The following is an 18,617-nucleotide window of genomic DNA, read 5'->3' as shown; positions in this document are numbered from 1 at the left end:
TTGCTTTCTATGATAGCCTCTTATTTAGTCAATTATGATAATTGGCTAATTAAAAAAAGCATGACATTAAAATCTGAATATTTTAGTGATTTGAAGTCACTTTCCATATTAATTAAATGGGAAAAAGGAAAAGGACCAAGTTAAAACCCCAGAATTTTACTCACATAATCTCTCCATCTTCTTACCTCTTTTTATATTTTTTTTCTCATTATATTCCCATCAGGGATCATACCATGCTTCAAGATATTTAAAAAATGGAAAAGACTTTTTATAAGGCTTAATCTCTCTTCTTTCAGATTCTAAGATTAAGGAGATTAGACATAGTGTGTCCCTCCCTCCCTCCCTCCCTCTCTCTCTCTCTCTCTCTCTCTCTCTCTCTCTCTCTCTCTCTCTCTCTGTGTGTGTGTGTGTGTGTGTGTGTGTGTCTGTCTTTCTGTCTTTCTGAGTCTCTCTTCCTCTGTGTCTGTTTATATGTGTGCTTATGTCTAAGTTTGTCTCTCTGTTAGTCTTTGTCAATTTTTACTGCATTTATGTATATACAAAAGAGAGAATGAGTGTGTGAGAATTAAAATTATTCATTATATGTGGTCTTAATATTTATATAATTAATGGGTTAAACATTTTGGAACTGACCATTTGAGTAATCTGTGTAATGAGCATTGCTAAGTGAGGAAGTCTGATGAAGTCATTAGAAGTAGAGTAATACACAGCCTGACTATGCAATTTGAGTTACAATAACCTTGAATATTTTGTAAACATATTCAAGACTATGTTTTAACAGAATGAATATATATAAAATTTTGCATGAAACATGTGTGTATATTTATTCATTATTACTACACTCTAAATCATATGTAGAAAATCAAAATATTTCTTTGCAGCGACTAAAAACTAAGGCTGTTATCCATAATATCTTTATATTTTCATATCAAAAAAGGTTAAATAATACAAATAAAAAAATATGAACCAGAGCATATCAAACTGTAGAGGAATACCCATTCAGAGGATGATTATTCTGGCAAAGAATCACACCCAAACACATTCTAGGTCTATATGATCTGTCTGGAATGCAAACTGATCTGGATTACAATATGATGTGCCTGGAATACGGATGCTCACTTACTACAAACCTTTCATCCCTAAAAATGAAGCAAAGTTTACTTTGTAGAAAGAGGCAACCTATGTTTGAAAATGATTCCTAATTGAAAGACAGAATTATAAGTCAAAGATATAATTGATAGAAGGAGTCAGAGATAGTATATGCCTAACACTCATGAGAATAGAAATGAAGGACAGGCTACCTAAGAGCTGAAAAGAGAGTCAAAGGTCAAACAGTTTTAGTGGAAAATTTTTCAAAGACAGGTGGCAGAGAAAAAAAATAAACACAGGTAAAAACTAAGGAAGGTGAAGAATGAATGAGAGCTAGAAGATGATAACATATTGCCAATATTGCCAGGGTAATTATGAAATAAACCAGAGAAATTTAGTGAGACGCAAAGAGGAGTCATCCTGTAAGATTACATTGTATGGAGGCTAGAAGCTCCTAGGCATAGGATTACTCATTGTCAGAACAGAGAAAGAAATGCTTTAGGATCAGCCCAAGGTATGCATAGGTAATTCTTGGGCATGGCTTTCATTTCATTGTTTCATCAGAGAAAATAAGAGAGAGATTTACATCAAATTATGGTTTTGACAAAAAGCTCTTAACCCAAAAATGTCCAGGAAATCCAGGACACAATGAGAAGACCGAACCTAAGGATAATAGGAATAGAAGAAGGAGAAGAGTATCAAAATAGAGGGACAGTAAATATCTTCAACAAAATCATAGAGGAAAACTTCCCTACCCTCAAGAATGAGATGACCACGAGCATAAAAGAAGCCTTCAGAACTCCAAATAGGTTGGACAAGAAAAGAAATACCTCCTGACACATAATAGTCAAAACACCAAGTGCCCAAAGCAAAGAAAGAATACTAAAAGCAGTAAGGGAAAAAGGTCAGGTAACATACAAAGGCAGGCCAATCAGAATCACACCAGATTTCTCAACAGAGACTATGAAAGCTAGAAGAGCCTGGACAGACATCATGCAGACCCTAAGAGAGCACAAGTGCCAGCCCAAGCTGCTATACGCAGCAAAACTATCAATCACCATAGATAGAGAGATGAAGATATTTAAAGACAAATCAAAATTTACACAATATCTGATCACAAACCCAGCACTACAACGAATTATAGGTGGAAAACCCAATTCAATGAGGGAAAATACAGCCTAGTAAAAACAAGAAAACTCCTAAACTAGAAAACTAAAAGGAGAAAAAGACACAGACACAACTCAACCCACAAAAGCAATAATGGCAGGAAACAGAAACAACTATTCCTTGATATCTATTAACATAAACGGACTCAACTCCCCAGTAAAGAGACATAGGCTATCAGACTGGATACATAAACAAAATCCAGCCTTTTGATGCATAAAGGAAAGTCATCTCAGAGACAAAGACAGACACTATCTCAGAGTAAAACGGTGGGAAATAAACTCCCAAGCAAACATCCCTAAGAAGCAAGCTGGAGTGGGTATTCTAATATCGAATAAAGTTAATTTCCAACCAAAAGTAATCAAAATAGATAAGGAAAGACACTTTATTCATTACCGGGGAAATCTGTCAGGAGAAACTCTCAATCCTTAACATATATGCTCCAAATAAAAAAGGACCTACATTCATAAAAGAAACCCTACTAAAGCTCAAAATATTTCACCCCACAAAATAATAGTGGGAGACTTTAATACCCCACTATCACCAATGAACAGATCATGGAAACAGAAACTGAACAAAGACACTGTAAAGCTAGCAGAGTCTTTGAACCAACTAGAATTAATAGATATATACAGAACATATCATCCTGAAGTAAAAGAATACACCTTCTTCTCAGCACCCCATGGCACCTTCTCGAAAATTGACCACATAATTTGACACAGAATGAGCCTCCATCAATATAAGAAGATTGAAATACTCCCATGCATCCTCTCAGATCACCATGGTCGACAGCTGGTCTTTAACAACAACAAAGACAACAAAAAGCCCACATACACATGGAAACTATACAACGCTCTGTTAAACGATAGTGGGGTCAAAGAGGAAATAAAGAAAGAAATTAAGGATTTAATAGAATTCAACGAAAACGAAAACACAACATACCCAAACCTATATGATGCAATAAAAGCAGTACTGAGAAGAAAACTCATAGCCCTAAGTGCTTCCAGAAAGAAACTGGAGAAAGTTTACATCAGCAACCTGGCAGCACAGCTAAAAGTCCTAGAACAAAAGGAAGCAGATATACCTAAGAACAGTAGACAGCAAGACATAATCAAAATTAGGGCAGAAATAGACCAAATAGAAACAAAAAGAACCATTGAAAAAATCAACAAAGCCAAGAGTTGGTTCTTTGAGAAAATAAACAAGATTGATAAACCCCTAGCCAGACTAACTGGAGTGAAAAGAGAGAGTATACAAATTAACAAAATCAGAAAGGAAAGTAGAGACATAACAACTGAAACTGAGGAAATTCTAGAAATCATCAGATCCTACTACAAAAACTTATACTCAACAAAATTGGAAAATCTGGAGGAAATGGACAAATTCCTAGACAAATACAAGATACCAAAGTTAAACCATGACCAAGTAAACCATCTAAATAACCCCACAACACCTAAAGAAATAGAAGAAGTCATCAAAAGCCTCCCAACAAAAAAAAGCCCAGGTCCAGACCTGTTCAGTGCAGAATTTTATCAGACATTTATTGCGGACATAACACCAAAACTCATCAATCAGATGGAATACCTACCTATCTCATTTTTTGAGGCTACAATACCCTAGTACCTAAACCACACAAAGACCCTACAAGGAAAGAGAACTTCAGACAAAACTCACTTATGAACATTGATGCAAAAATACTCAACAAAATCTTTGCAAACTGAATCCAAAAAACAAATCAAAAGGATCATTCACCATGACCAAGTATGCTTCATCCCTAGGATGCAGGAATGGTTGAATATAAGGAAATCCATCAATGTAATCCACCATATAAACAAACTCAAAGAACAAAACCACATAGTCATCTCACTAGATGCTGAGAAATCATTTGACATAATTCAACACCCCTTCATGTTAAAAGTCCTGGAAAGAACTGGAATCCAAGGTCCATACTTAAACATAATAAAAGCAATATTCATCAAACCAACAGCCAACATTAAACTTAATGGTGGGAAACTTGAAGCAATCCCACTAAAATCAGGGACTCGAAAAGGCTGCCCACTCTCCCCCTACCTATTCAACATAGTACTGGAAGTCCTGGCTGGAGCAATTAGACAGCAAAAGGAGATCAAGGGGGTACAAATCTGAAAGGAAGAGATAAAAACATCACTCTTTGCCGATGAAATGATAGTGTACTTAAGTGACCCCAAGAATTCTACCAGAGAATTTTTACAGCTGATAAACAAGTTCAGCAAAGTGGTTGGATACAAAATTAACTCAAACAAATCTGTAGCCTTCCTATACTCAAAGGACAAACATGTGGAGAAAGAAATTTGGGAAAAGGTACCCTGAACAATCCTCACAAAAACTATGAAATACCTTGGTGTGACTCTAACTAAGCAAGTGAAGGACCTGTACGACAAGAACTTCAAACCTCCAAAGAAGGAAATTGAGGAGGATCTCAGAAAATGTAAAGATCTCCCTTGCTCATGGATAGGAAAGATCAACATTTTTAAAATGATCTTTCTACCAAAAGCAATCTACAGATTCAATGCAATCCCCATCAAAATTCCATCACAGTTCTTAATGGAATTGGAAAGATCAATGTGCAATTTCATATGGAACAACAAAAGACCCAGAATAGCGAAATCCATCCTCAACAACAAGAAAACATCTGCGGGAATCACTATCCCTGACCTCAATATATATTACAAGGCAATTGTACTGAAAACTGCATGGTACAGGTACAGAAATAAGCATGTGGATCAATGGAATAGAATAGAAGATCCAGAAATGAGCCCTGGTGTATATGGTCACCTGATTTTCAACAAAGGAGCCGTAAACATTCAATGGAAAAATGACAGCCTATTCAACAAATGGTGCTGGTCCAACTGGCACTCAGCATGCAAAAGAATGAAAATAGACCCTTTCTTATCTCCTTGTACAAAGCTTAAGTGTAAGTGGATCAAAGATCTCCACATTAAACCAGATACACTGAAACTAGTAGATGAGGAATTAGGGAAAGCTTTAGAACATATAGGCACAGAAGAAAATTTTCTGAACAAAACACCAATGGCTCAGGCTCTAAGGTCAAATATTAACAAATGGGACTTAATGAGATTTCAAAGTTTCTGTAAGGCTAAGGACATTGTCAAGAAAACAAAACCGCAGCCAACAGAATGGGAAAAGATATTCACCAACTCCACATCAGATAGAGGCCTAATATCTAAGTTATACAAAGAACTCAAAAAGCTAGACACCAGAGAATCAAATAACCCTATTAAAAAATGGGGTACAGAACTTAACAAAACGTTCTCAGTTGAGGAATATCAAATGGCTGAGAAATATCTGAGGAAGTGCTCAACATCCTCAGCCATCAGAGAAATGCAAATCAAAACAACCCTGAGATTCCACCTCACACCAGTCAGATTGGCCAAGATCCAAAACTCAAATGACAACAGATGCTGGCGAGGTTGTGGAGAAAGAGGAACACTTCTCCACCATTGGTGGGGTTGTAAACTAATAAAACCACTCTGGAAATCAGTCTGGCGATACCTCAGAAAACTGGACATAATACTGCCTGAAGACCCAGCTATTCCACTTCTGGGCATATACCCCAAAGACACCTTAGTACACAACAAAGATGTATGCACCACAATGTTCATAGCAGCTCTATTTATAATAGCCAGAAGCTGGAAAGAACCCAGATGCCCTTCAGAAGATGAATGGATACAAAAATTGTGGTACATTTACACAATGGAATACTACTCAGCCTCCAGAAACAATGACTTGAACAAATTCTTAAGAAAATGGCTGCATCTAGAGAATATCATTCTGAGTGAGATACCCCAGTCACAAAAGAACAGACATAATATGCAGTCACTGATAGTGTGATGCTAACCCCCAGAGGCTCGCACTGCCCAGAAACAACTCACAGACTGTAGAAAGTCCAAGAAATAAACAAAACAAAAGAAAACGAAAAAATCTTTACAGAACAAGAAAACTTTGACTATTTTCATGTTACATTTTGTTTTGCATGTACTTTGTGCTCATTGTAACTATTGGGTTTTCTATGCATACTGTCAAACCTTTAAAAAGATCAAGTACTAACTATTTATATAGATGTATGTAAAAATTATTTTAAAATCTGAAAAAATGTACTGACAAAAATGTATTGTATAATTTTACACAAAAAAATGCTTGAAATCTGTACATTTATCTTTGTTTTGTAAAATAAAGATGTAAAAAAAATAAAAAATAAAAAAAATAAAAAAAATAAAAAACAAAAAATATTATGGTTTTGAGGACTTTGTGAGTAATTTGATTGACTAATCTGATATTAGTATCTCAGTTTACTGAATCTCAACAATGTCAAAAAATTTTAGTTTATTCCTATAGTCAATGCAACAGATCTCAGTCTCTGAATATGACTTTCTAATGTGCACTGAAAGGACAACATAATTTACTGTTTACTAAACAGAACATCCATAGCTAAAATCAGCTTTTCATATGTTTGTCTTATTGCCTTACTCATTATTAGTTATCTTTTACACACAGAAAATACTGCGCTATCCTCTAACCTCCATGATACCTGATGTGATATTCTAAAGTGTGGCTGCTTTCTTACATGAGAATAAACATTTCAAAATCAACAATAGGTGAGCAGATGTCCAATAGGTCCTACAGAATACTGGGCTTGGGAAAAAAGAAACAAAGAAATCTATTCTCTCCTTCCCTTACATCACTTTTTTATAGAGAACAAAGAGACAAGGCAAGCAGTTCATGGTGCTGTCATCTTTCTCCAGCTCAGTGAAGGCACACATTTTCCAGGTTTCCTGGCTGTGCATTAATGAGAGAATTGTCAAAGGGAAAGAAAAAGTGAGTTCATGGTTTTCAGTTCCATATGTCAATTCTTAAGCTACCAACCCACTTCATTATGGCTTCTCAGAAATATGTGCCAGTCATTAGTAAATGCTAATTTGGAGAACATTTATGAATTTACTGCATAATCTTACTGACCCTCCCCAGCAATATTCATTAATATTTGGGCAAGGATTTGCCTCTCTAATACTGTTTTATAGCTTCCCCTCTCCTCAAATAGACTTGTGTTGGCAACAAGCCATCTCTAATTATTTCTCATTACTTTCTCTCTTCTTTCAGCATGTTCTTACTGTGTGGAGATTTGCCAATTGCTGACAAAGCCAAATAAAAAGGAAAAAAAATGAGCCACTTTTATGAGTATTCTCCAGCATGGTTGAGTCACTCTAAGCTCCATTGGAGTCTGTGTATTTCCAAAGATTGTACCTGCTGTCTGAGATGGCTAATGTACTAAACCAATGTCATGGATATTGTAGTTTACTAACTCTCATTCCTTGGATGCTCCACAAGAAGACAGCAACAAGAAAGATACAAAACCGTTTATTTAAACACAATTATTAACAAAATAATTTTGAAGGCTTCTTCTTATGTGCTGAACTCTGTGATTCTTATTGCATTAAAACAAAATCAGCTATGATTTTGATTTTTCAATAATTATTTTATGTTTTTAGAAACTGAAAAATAACTACATTATTTCTTTTCTTGTTTCTCTTTACATATCCTTTCATAGATATCTCCCCTGCCTTTTCTCTGATTCAGTACTTCTTAAAAATTATGTAAAATATATATTATACATAATACATATATACAAAGGGACACACACATATATTATATATGTATATATACATAATATATAACAAAGATATATATTTGTATTGCATATTTTCAAATATACAAATTCAATCTACTCAGTCCATATAATGTTACTTGAATATGTATAATTGCAGGGCTGAACAATTGACACTGAATAATGACTTAGAGTTTTCTTTTATAAGGAAGAATATTTCTCCCACATTTCTTAGTTTAATGTAAAACTTTATCTAGGATGAAGACATGAAAGATATTACTCTTTCATGTTAGCCTATTTTCTTAGTTAGGGTTCCCACTGCTGTGAAGACACACTATGACCAAAGTAACTTTTATAAAAGAAAACATTTAATTGTGTCTGACTTATAGTTTCAGTGCTGAATTCCATTATCATTGTGAAAAGCATGGATTCTTAAATGCATACATGTTGCTGGAGGAGCCTAAAGTTCTATATTTTGAACTGAGGGCATCTGGGAGGAGAATATTATCTTCTCTGGGTGGAAACCGAACATAGAAGAAGTTATCAAAGCCTACCTGAACAGTGAAACTTCCTCCAAACAGGCTACACCCACTGTAACAATGCAACACCTTCTAATAGTGCCACTCCCCATTGGCCAAGCATTTAAACTAGGGAAAAAAAAAACACCCTTGACAATAGTCACAAATAATATAAAATATCTTGTTGTGACTCTGTATATGACTCTGTGAATGATCTGTATGACCTGAAGACACTGTCAATAGGACAAAACTTTAACCAACAAATTGGGGAACAATTTTTACCAATCCTACATCCGATATAGGGCTAATATCCAAAATGTACAAAGAACTGAAGAAGTTAGACTCTAGGGAACCAAGTAACCCCATTAAAATGGGGTATAGAGCTAAATAATTCTCAACTGTGCAATATTGAATTGCCAAGAAACACCTAAAGAAATGTTTGGCGTCCTTAGTCAACAGAGAAATGCAAAGCAAAATAACCCTGGGATTCTACCTCCTACCAATCAGAATGACTACATTAAAAAAATATGTGATAGCAGATTTTAGTGAGAATGTGGAAAAAAAATACTCCTCCATTGTTGGTGGAATATCAAACTGGTACAACTACTCTGTAAATTTTCAAGATCTTTTGATGTTTTTGTTTTGTCCAGTTAATGTTTTCTGTGATGATCTCCATGTGATGGTTATCTTTGATAATTGATAGTAGTGACATTTATGAAAAAAAATTCATTCTGGTGTAGCAAAGTTGCAGTGAGGTCTCAAATAGCTATAATTTTGTCTGTAGGTTTATGTATGTGCTGTGAAATACAATTTGATTCAGAAAGATATCTCTCTCTCTCTCTCTCTCTCTCTCTCTTTCTCTCTCTCTCTCTCTCTCTCTCTCTCTCTCTGTGTGTGTGTGTGTGTGTGTGTGTGTATGTGTGTGTGTGAGCGTGTATGTCTGTATCTGTGTGTCAGTCTGTTTGTCTGTATATGTATACATATCACTAATAGTTAATGGAAAAAGGCTATGAACCTTAGATTAGGGTATATGGGAGGTGTTCATGGGAGAGTATCTAAGAGAAACAGAAAGAGAAAAGGGAGATATAATTTTTTCAATTAAAATATTTAAAATAAAATAGTAAAAATAGGAAAATGAGTGTGTAACTATCAAAATATTTATTCAAGTTTAGAAACAATATACATGTAATGTATTAAATATCTGCCTCACTGTTGAAAAAAATTATTTTATAATGAGGGAAATAATATGTGTAGGTATTTTACAGAGCTGTGTATTTTTTAAGAGTTTATTTTGTTTGGATTATGCTTTAAGCTACAGAAGTAATGACACTGAATTCCTAAAAATGCATTCAAAACCATCTCAGTAGTTTATCATTACATTGCATTCCCAAAATTCATTTGAAGATTATGACTTACTTTCAAAACATGTAAGAAATTTGCCTGTAATATTATAATTGTACACTTGCTTCTTAAAAATGAAAATTTTTGGAATATAATTAAATGCATAACAATTTAAACACAAAGTTTGGATTATGTAGTAAGTAAATCTCTATGGAAACTTAGAGACAATCTTTTTTTATAACATCAGACTCCTAATCATTTTAAATCTATAATATTTATAAAGAAATATTATTAATGTTTAATCTTACTTGGAAACTTGTAAGTGTGCTACGTTTCAGGCATTATACCTACAATAATTTAGAATTTATGCCTTTTCATCTATTGTATATTGAAATTGATTTACATTTTCTTAGTACATTTTATTGCATTTAATAGTAATTTTTTTTTATCTTCTCAGATGAACCTGTTTCCTAACTTTTTAAATTTAATGTGTTTTTTTTCTAGAATGAACATTTTATATTTCCCCTATTCTTTCAGTTCATTGAAAAAAATAAAAGAATGACAATCATGAAATTATGAAACAATACACAAACACAGCAGTTTATTTTTTAAATTTGTGGCAACATATATTTAACAGCATAGAAAGAATATGCTATCAGCTGATTCTCACTGGACTTCTTATAGTATTAGGATAGTTCATAAAAATGATAGCTTCTAAACTAGTCTATTTAACTCATATTTACTCCAACCCCACTTTCAAAATTTGAAGTTCATAGGACATAAATCTCTAAAATGTGCTAAGTGCAGAAACTGGGGACAGAAGTTGGGGAAAACAGGGCTGTGTTTGAGAATGGTGTCTTGATAGTAGGTCATGCTCCAATGAAACCCATTAAACATCTGTCATCCTTCCTTCAGGAGTGAAGTCTTCTTTTTCCATGTGATTATTTATATGTGTTTAATAAATAATGTTCAGTTTCTAGGAAAAATCCCCTTAATTTTGCAATGGCTGTTTAGCTCTTATGTACCAGGATTGCCACATAGCTTATCTTAAAAAATAAGGTAAAAAATCATTCCTTACTTCACAACTTAGGGCCAAGACTTAAGTCTGTAAAATCCCATAAAAACAAGTTGACACTACCATTGGGTTATCTGGAATGGGGATTGCCTAAAAGAATTTTCAGTCCAGAATATTTCTACAGTCATAAATCCTTAAAAAAATTTGCAAATACAAGGTTAGAATATTATCAGGGGTAAAAAGAAACATTTTTTTAACTTACACTTCTTTACCAAATATTAAACTAAAAGTACATAAACTAATTTGTAAGTGATAAAATGTTTCATGCTGTTAAAGGTTTATGAGAAAAATATTGTGCATTATCTGTATGGTGAGTAAACTGATATCATAATTTAAAGGTGAATAGTATACTTAGAAAAGCTTTTTATGAGAAATAACCAAAATATTATGTCTTATTTTATGTATTATATTTTCAAGCATACTTATGTGATGATCTTTATTCATTCTTCTACTGCAGGTATCAAGTAAAAACTCAAAACTATAAACCATGTCCTCACTGTAAGATCCATTCTAAAAGTCTTACTTTTCAAATTTAATTCATAATCATGACAAAACCTGTTGAAAAATAAACTAATAAATCAGACTGTAAAGTGGATGGACTGCACCATCCACTTTCTCACTCTGCCATGATCAGACACTTGGCTCTGGATCCTTACCCACACAGCCCACAATCCAGTTTCACCTTGACTCCCCAGGTATTCTGACAGATCCAGGAGCACCAGTGAAACATCATACCGTACACCAATATCCGGCATAACAGGACCACTGCCAGGGCTAGATGGTTTTACTGCAGAATTCTATCAGACTGTCAAAATAGTCTATATTTCTAAAACAATTCCAAAAATTAGAAACAGAAGAAATACTGCCAAATTCTTTCTATGAAACCAAAGTTACACTGATACCTAAAGTACAAAAAGACCCATCAAAAAAAAAAAAAAAAAAAAAAAAAAAGAGAGAGAGAGAGAACTACAGAACAATTTCCCTTATGAATATTGATGCAAAATATTCAGTAAAATTATTCCAAATCTTTGACAAAATAAAACACCCATTCTTGGTAAAAGTATTGTAAAATTAGGAATTTAAGTTCCTTATCTAAATATAATAAAAGCAATAAACAGCAAGCTAATAGCCAACCTCAAAGTTAATAGAGAAATATTCAAAGAAATCCAATTAAAATCTGGTATTTTTAGTAACCTCACATCTGGATAGTGGGTTAATATCTAAAATATATAAAGAACTCTAAAATTCGACTCCAGAGAATCAAAGTACCCTCCTTAAAAATGGGATACAAAGCCACATAAAGACTTCTCAACTGAGGAATCTCAGGAGCCTGAAAAAGCACTCAAGGAGATTTTCAACTCCTTGAGTGAAATGCAAATGACCCTGAGATTCCACCTTACAACCATCAGACTGGCTAAGATTAAAAAACTACTGTGACACCAGATCCTGGGGAAGATATAGAGAAAGAGGAACACTCCTTTATTATTGGTGGGATTGCAAGCTGGTATAAACACTCTGGAAATCAGTCTGGTGGTTCCTCAGAAAATGAGGACCCAGCTATACTACTCCTGGGTATACACCCAAAAGAAGTTTCAACATATGACAAGAATACATGTTCCATTATGTTCATAGCAGCCTTATTTATAGTAGCCAGAAGCTGGAAAGAATCCAGAATTTCCTAAACAGAAGAATGGATACAGAAAATGTGGTACATTTACACATTTAAACAATAAAGTTCAACTCAGCTATTGAAAACCTGTGGAGCACCCTGGTAGAGGCAGGGGGAAGGGTAGTGGAATTTTTTTTTGGGGGGGGGAGTGACATGGGGTTTTGAGGGTGAGATAACATTCAAAACGTAAAGAAACAAAATAACAAATTAAAAAAAAAGGAATTTCGTGAAAATTTATTTAATCACATTAACCCTCCCCTACTCTTCTCATATCCTCACCATCTTCCCAAATATTTTTTTCTGTTAAAAAATTAACATATTAAGTATTGTGATCAATTTGTATTTTCCACATACTGTTCTGTGTATGGTGTTCCATTGCAGAGAAGTAAACTTAATCATATGATAAGTGTTTTCTTAGGAAATAATCTCTGTGTTTTGCCATCCCTTGCTTCTCTGTCTTTCTGTCTCTGCCTCTGAGGTCTCTCTGTTTTTATCCTTGTCTCATTGTCTCTCTTTATCTCTGTGTCTCTGCCTTTGATTATCTCTCTGTCTCTGCCTCCCTTCTCCCACCTTTACCTTTGTATCATGAATAGCTTCATGGCTAATGTGGGATTTTATTTCCGATAAGTATTTCCATGTTGACATTTATTATGAAATGGACTTACAGATGTCATATATACTATTCAATATATATTGCCAAGAATTAAAAGTTCATATGTTTATTTGTCATGTGTTTGTCCAGAATATGATGTTGTTCTATTCATTGCCCGTGGTCCTTATAAATATTTTTCTCCCTCAAATATAGTAAGATTCTATGAATCTTTGGAGGCAAGAACACATTATTCTATATTCAATATAGCAATGGCCATTTTGAAGTCCCTTATTCTCTGCAATATACACAGTTTGTGAATTTCTGCATGAATTACCATTCACTCAAAATAGAAGCTTCTCCAATGAGAAGTGAGAAGGTATTCCGAGTATCCTGGGAACAGAGAGATCTCTGAGAAGCACACTGAATGTACGCCCCCTGCCCTGCTTGGTTCAGAGAACCAGGAACCCTGCATGGAGCTGTCAGTTATCAGCCAGCAGCCTGTGCATACAGAATAAATGCTCAGGCCATCTGCCACCAGGAAAACAGGGAGATCCAGGAATACAGGCCAGGTACAAGGGAGAGGCAAGAAGAAGTCACTGACAACAAGACCACATATAAACACAGACAACAAAATGGCAAGAGGAAAGTGAAAGAATGTAACACAGAGAAACCAAGACAACCTGGCAACACCAGAACCCAGCTCCTCATCACAGCAAAAAGCAAAATGACAAACACTCCAGAAATGGAAACAATAAAGAAAACACTGAGACAAACCTAGAGGTAGAAAACCTAAAAAAAAAATCAGGAGACACATATGCAAGCATTTCCAACAGACTACAAGAGATGGAACAGAGAATCTCGGGGGCGGAAGACAACACTGAAAACAGACAAAACAGTCAGAGAAGATGCAAAAACCAAAAAGCTCCTAACAAAAAATGACCAGGAGATTCAAGACACAATGAGAAGACCAAACCTAAGGATAATAGGAATAGAAGAGGGCAAAGAATATCAACTAAGAGGCACAGTAAATATCTTCAACAAAATCTTATAAAAAAACTTCCCTACCCTTAAGATTGAGATGACCATGAGCATAAAAGAAGCCTACAGAACTCCAAATAGGTTGAACCAGAAAAAAATTGCTCCTTACACATAATAGTCAAAACGCCAAGTGCCCAAAGCAAAGAAAGAATACTAAAAAAAATAAGAGAAAAAGGTCATGTAACATATAAAGGAAGACCAATCAGAATCACACCATATTGCTCAACAGAGACTATAAAAGCTAGAAGATCCTGGACAGATATTGTGCAGACCCTAAGAGAGCACAAGTGTCAGCCCAAGCTGCTATATCCAGCAAAACTCTCAATCACCATAGATGGAGAGACTAAGATATTCAAAGGCAAAACTCAATTTACACAATATCTGACCATGAACTCAGTACTACAATGAATTATAGGGGGAAAATCCAATACAATGAGAGGAACTACATCCTAGTACAAAGAAGAAAACTCCAAAGCAAGAAAACCAAAAGAAGAAAGTCACTCTGGAACTATTCTACCACCAAAAGCAAAAAAAAAAAAAAAAAAAAAGGAGCAAACAGCAACCACTATTCCTTAATATCTGCTAACATAAATGAACTCAATTCCCCAATAAAAAGATATAATCTTTCAGACTGGATACATAAACAAAACCCAGTATTCTGCTGCATACAGGAAACTCATCTCAGAGACAAAGACAGACACTATCTCATAGTAAAAGGTTGGGAAAAAAACCTACCAAGCAAACGACCCCATGAAGCAACCTGGAGTGGACATTGTAATATCAAATAAAGTAGATTTTCAACCAAAAGTTATCAAAAAAGTTATGGAAGGACACTTTTTACTCATTACAGGCAAAATTTGTCAGAAGGAACCTTCAATCCTTAACATATATGCTCCAAATACAAAAGCACTCATATTTATAAAAGAAACCCAACTAAAGCTCAAAAAATACATTACACCCCACACAATAAGAGTGGGAGACCTCAATACCCCACTCTCACCAATGGACAGATCATGGAAACAGAAACTGAACAAGGACACAGTAAAAGTAGCAGAGGTTATGATCCAAATGGAATTAATAGATACCTATAGAACAAATTATCCTAAAACAAAAGAATGCACCTTCTTCTCAGCAACTTACAGCACCTTCTTCAAAATTGACCACATAATTGGTAACAAAAAGAGCCTCAGTAGATATAAGAGGATTGAAATCCTCTTATGAATCTTTTCAGATCACCGTGATCTAAGGCTGTTCTTTAATAACAACAAAGACAACAAAAAGTCCATATACACACGGAAAGTAAACAATGTTATATTAAATGATAGCAGGGTCAAAGAAGAAATAAAGAAAGAAATTAAGGATTTTCTGGAATTCAAAGAAAACAAAAACACAACATACCCAAACCTATGGGATGCAATGAAAGCTATAATGAGAAGAAAACTCATAGTTCAGCGTGCTTCGAAAAAGAAACTGGAGAGAGCATACACCAGAAACTTGACAACACAACTGAAATTCTTAAAAAAAAAAAAAAAAAAAAAAAAAAACAAAGTAGATACAACCAAGATTAGTAGATGGCAGCAAATAATCAAACTTAAGGCAGAAATAGACCAAATAAAAACAAAAAGAACCATTCAGTGAATCAACAAAACCAAGAGCTGGTTCTTTGAGAAGATTAACAAGATTGATAAACCCTTAGCCAGACAAACTAGAGGGCAAAGAAAGTGTCCAAAATAACAAAATCAGAAAGGAAATAGGAGACATAACAAAACTGAGGAAATTCAAGAAATCATCAGATCCTACTACAAAAGCCTATAGTCATCAAAGATAGAAAATCTGGAAGAAAAGAATGAATTCTTAGAGAGATACCAGATACTAAATTTAAAGCAGGACCAGCTAAACCATCTAAATGATCCCATAACAATGAAAGAAATAGAAGAAGTCATAAACATTGTCCAAACCAAAAAAAAAAAAAAAAAAAAAAAAAAAAAAAAAAAAAAGCCCTGTTCCAGATGGATTCAGTGCAAAAAATTATCAAAAATTTATTGACGGCCTAATACCTATACTCTCCAAATTATTCTACAAAATAGAATCAGAAGGAACACTACCTAACTCATTTTTTTGAGGCTAAAATAACACTCATTCCTAAACCACATAAAACCTACAAGGAAAGAGAACTTCAGACCAATCTCATTTTTAAACACTGAAAGAAAATATTCAACAAAATCCTTGCAAACAGAATCTTAGAACACATCAAAATTATCATTCACCATGATCAAGGAGGCTTCATTCCTGGAATGCAGGGATGGGTTAATATATGGAAATCCCTCAATGTAATCCACCATATATACAAATTCAAGGAAAAAAAAAAAAACACATGGTCATCTCACTATATGCTGAGACAGTATTTGACAAAAATCAACACCCCTTCATGTTAAAATCTTGAAAAGAACAGGATTTCAAGGCCCATACCTGAACATAATGAAAACAATATACAGCAAACCAACAGCCAACATCCAACTTAACTGTGGGAAACTTGAAAAAAAACCACTAAAATCAGGGACTCGACAAGGCTGCCAAATCTCCCCTTATTTATTCAACATAGTACTAGATGTCCTAGAAAGAGAAATTAGAGAGCAAAGGGAAATCAAAGGGATAGAAATTGGAAATAGAGAAGAAAAATTATCACTATTTGCAGATGACAAAATAGTGTACTTAAGGGACCCCACAAATTCCACCAAAGATTTCCTACAGCTGATAAAAAAGTTAGTAAAGTTGCTGGATATAAAATTAACTCAAACAAATTAGTAGCCTTCCTATATTCAAAGGACAAACATGTGGAGAAACAAATAAGAAAAAAGGTACCACTTGCAATAGTCAAAAAATATGAAATACTTTGGTGTGACTCTAACTAAGCATGTGAAAAAAAAACTGTATGACAAGAAATTCAAACCTCTAAAGAAGAAATCGAGGAAGATCTAAGAATACTAAAAAATCTCCCATGCTCATGGATTGGAAGGATCAACATTGTAAAAATGGCCATCTTACCAAAAGCAATCTACAGATTCAATGCAATCACCATCAATATATAAACCCAATTCTTCATTGAGTTGGAAAGAGCAATGTGCAATTTCATCTGGAAAAATAAAAGACCTAGAATAGCAAAATCCATCCTCAACAACAAGAAAATATCTGGCGTAATCAATATCTCTGACCTCAAATTATCTTACTAGACAATTGTGCTAAAAACTGCATGGGACTGGTACAGAAAGAGGCATGTGGATCAGTGGAATAGAATAAAAGATAGAGAAATGAGCCCTCACATATATGGTCACCTGATTTTGGACAAAGGATCTGTAAACATTCAGTGTAAAAAGGACAGCCTATTCAACAAATTGTGTTGGTCCAACTGGCACTCAGCATGCAGAAGAAGGACAATAGACCCTTTCTTAATTCCTTGTACAAAGTTCAAGTGCAATGGATCAAAATCTCCACATTAAACCAGGTTCATTGAAAATATTAGATGAGAAAGTAGGAAAAACCTTAGAACACATAGGCTCAGGAGGAAATTTCCTGAACAGAACACCAATGGCTCGTGCTCCTAGGTCAAAGATTGACAAATGGGACTTGATGAGATTGCAAACTTTCTGTCAGGCTATGAACACTGTCAAGAAAACAAAAGGGCAGCCAACAAAGTGGGAAAAGATATTTACCAACCCCACATCAAGTGGAGGCCTAATAGCCAAGGTATACAAAGAACACAAGAAGCTATATTACAGAGAAATAAACAACCCTATTAAAAGATGGGGTACGGAGCTAAACAAAAAATATTCTCATCTGAGGAATATTGAAAGGCTAAGAAGCATTTTAGGAAGTGCTCGTTATCATTAGCCATCAGGGAAATGCAAATCGAATCAACCCTGAGATTCCACCTCACACCAGTCAGGTTGGCCAAGATCAATAATTCAGGTGATAGCAGATGCTGGCGAGGATATGGAGAAAGCCAAATACTTCTCCACTGTTGGTGGGTCTGTAAACTGGTACAACCACTCTGGAAATCATTCTGGCGATCCTCAAAAAATTGGACATAATACTACCTAAAGACCCAGTTATCCCACTTCTGGGCACATACCCCAGAGACACTTCAATATACAACAAATACACATTCACCACAATGTTCATAGCAGCTCTATTTATAATAGCCAGAAGTTGGACAGAACCCAGATGTCCTTCAGTAGATGAATAGATACAAATATTTTGGTACATTTACCAATGGAGTACTACTCAGCTATCAGAAACAATGACTTAATGAAATTCTTAAGAGAATGGATGCATCTAGAGAATATCATCCTGAGATAATCCAGGCACAAAAGAACAGGCATAATATGCAGTCACTGATTATTGGATACTAACCACAAAATGCTCTGAACACCCCAGAAAAAACTCACAGATTATGTGAAGTTCAAGAAAAA

Source organism: Micromys minutus (genome assembly GCF_963924665.1).
Source record: "Micromys minutus genome assembly, chromosome: 1".
NCBI lineage: Eukaryota > Metazoa > Chordata > Mammalia > Rodentia > Muridae > Micromys > Micromys minutus.
Note: the sequence above shows the minus strand (reverse complement) of the source record.